This window comes from Azolla caroliniana, unplaced genomic scaffold (assembly GCF_043228905.1).
Source record: "Azolla caroliniana isolate FFs.n. ecotype wild unplaced genomic scaffold, voAzoCaro1.0.p SCAF_1, whole genome shotgun sequence".
NCBI classification, from domain to species: Eukaryota; Viridiplantae; Streptophyta; class Polypodiopsida; order Salviniales; family Salviniaceae; genus Azolla; species Azolla caroliniana.
Window position 1 is genome coordinate 85,985 of NW_028230436.1, and position 1,858 is coordinate 87,842.

General features: G+C 36.1%; 1 long non-coding RNA gene across 1 annotated transcript; it reads right to left on the reverse strand.

The window, feature by feature from the left end:
• Positions 1–365: 365 nt before the first annotated feature.
• On the reverse strand, positions 366–1,024 carry LOC147868056 (uncharacterized). The gene is made up of 2 exons (XR_015531637.1): positions 589–1,024; positions 366–454 (listed from the first exon to the last, which is right to left on the reverse strand). It is a non-coding gene; the product is annotated as an uncharacterized LOC147868056 (long non-coding RNA).
• Between the last annotated feature and the right edge of the window lie 834 nt (positions 1,025–1,858).

Here is a 1,858-nt window from a genome sequence, read left to right on the forward strand (position 1 = left end):
TGAATATGGGAGAATGTGAAGTTTTCTATAAAAAAATGTGACTCTCTAACTCACAAAACTTGTTTAAGGAAAGGCAGTCAAAGTCATATGGAAGGAACTATTAAAATAATGGACAATGGGATGGGAATTTGTGTTGCGGAGAGCAAATTCCCCATTTAGTGAAGAAGTTGGTGCAACATATCTACTATATTGTGTGCAACATGACCATTGGAATCTTTTCCATGGAGTATGTATACAACGAAACAAGAACAATGGATCACATCTTCTAAACCACTTTTGCGTCTTTCAATGTTTTACTTGGTTCATATGCTATCATAGGAAGTTCATGTTGTTCTTTTTGGTACTAAACATCAAAAAAAAAAAATCATAACAAAATATGCTTCATTAGTCAAATTCTGCATACATGACGACATGAATAGGCTAACAACATTACAATGGTTGTAGCCATGACAACCTATGAAAACCACAAATACTACCGTCTATGATTATTTCAACCTTGTCACTCAACATTTTTGCTAAAACTTCAAGGCACAAAACCATTACCACTGTTTGCATAGCATGTAATCAATGCATGCACTAGTGCCCTACCTGTTACATCTTTCATAAAATAGTGTGTTACACCTTCCATTTCCAAAGTCTACTCTTTTCTTTGTAGCTTCTGCACCAGAATTCCAATGAATCCTCCAAATTTCTTGCATCTTACCAAACTTGGTTCGTAAACATGAACTCCACAATCGATGAACTTCTCCCTAAGTAATGTTGTTGCCATGCCAACGCCCATATCACCAAGTAATGTTGATGTCATGCCAAAGCCCATAGCACCAATTCCATCGTATTCAACATGTTGTAGTGATATATCTTCTTTCACAATGATTCCTTGATCGCTGCTGCATCTAAGAGTTCATCATATCCATATGAACCTACCATATGAAAATATCAGTTCTCTACTACAATCCAATCTCCTTAGACCCTCATGAAAATTTGCTTCTGCCTCCGCCACCATCTTCGATCATCATTGTATAAACTAAAAATAAATAAATCTGTTTCAAAATATTTCCACATCAACCATCTCGCCATTTTCCATCAAATTCCTATATAGACAACAAAGAAAACGAATACGTTGTCCTCATCCACTCATGAAAATTTGCTTCAACCCTCGACAACATCCTCACTCATCCTTTAAAAAATAAATCACCTTCATTTTCCACAACATCCATCTTGCCATTCATCGCCTGAGTCCTGTATCTCTCTATTTTCAACAATTTCCTGTACATACACAAAATAGAATGAATCCACTCTCCTCAAACCCTCATGAAATCTTTCTTCTGCCTCCACCACCATCTTCACTCATCGTTCTAAAACTGAAAATAAATAAGTCTGCTTCAAAGAAACTTCCACATAAACCATCTCACCATTTTCCATAAAAATCTTGTATAGACAACAAGCAAAAAGAATCAGTTGTCCTCATCCACTAATGAAATTCTACTTCAACTCTCTACAACATCCTCACTCATCCTTTCAAAATTAAATCAGCTTCATTTTCCACTACAACCATCTTGCCATTCATCGCCTGAGTCCTGTACCTACAAAAACCAAAATGATTCTATTGTTCTTATCCCGTAATGAAAGGATGCTTTAATGCCTAATGAAAAGATTATTCACCCCCCCACACCATCCTTATCAAATAAAAACATCAGCTTCATTTTCCACATCCATCATCTCGTCGATTAAGACTATAGTCTTGTACCTCTCCATTTTCAGTAATTTCCTGTATATACACACTCCTCAGACCCTCATGAAAATTTGCTTCTGCCTTCGTCACAATCTTCACTCATCGTTCTAAAACTAAAAATAAATA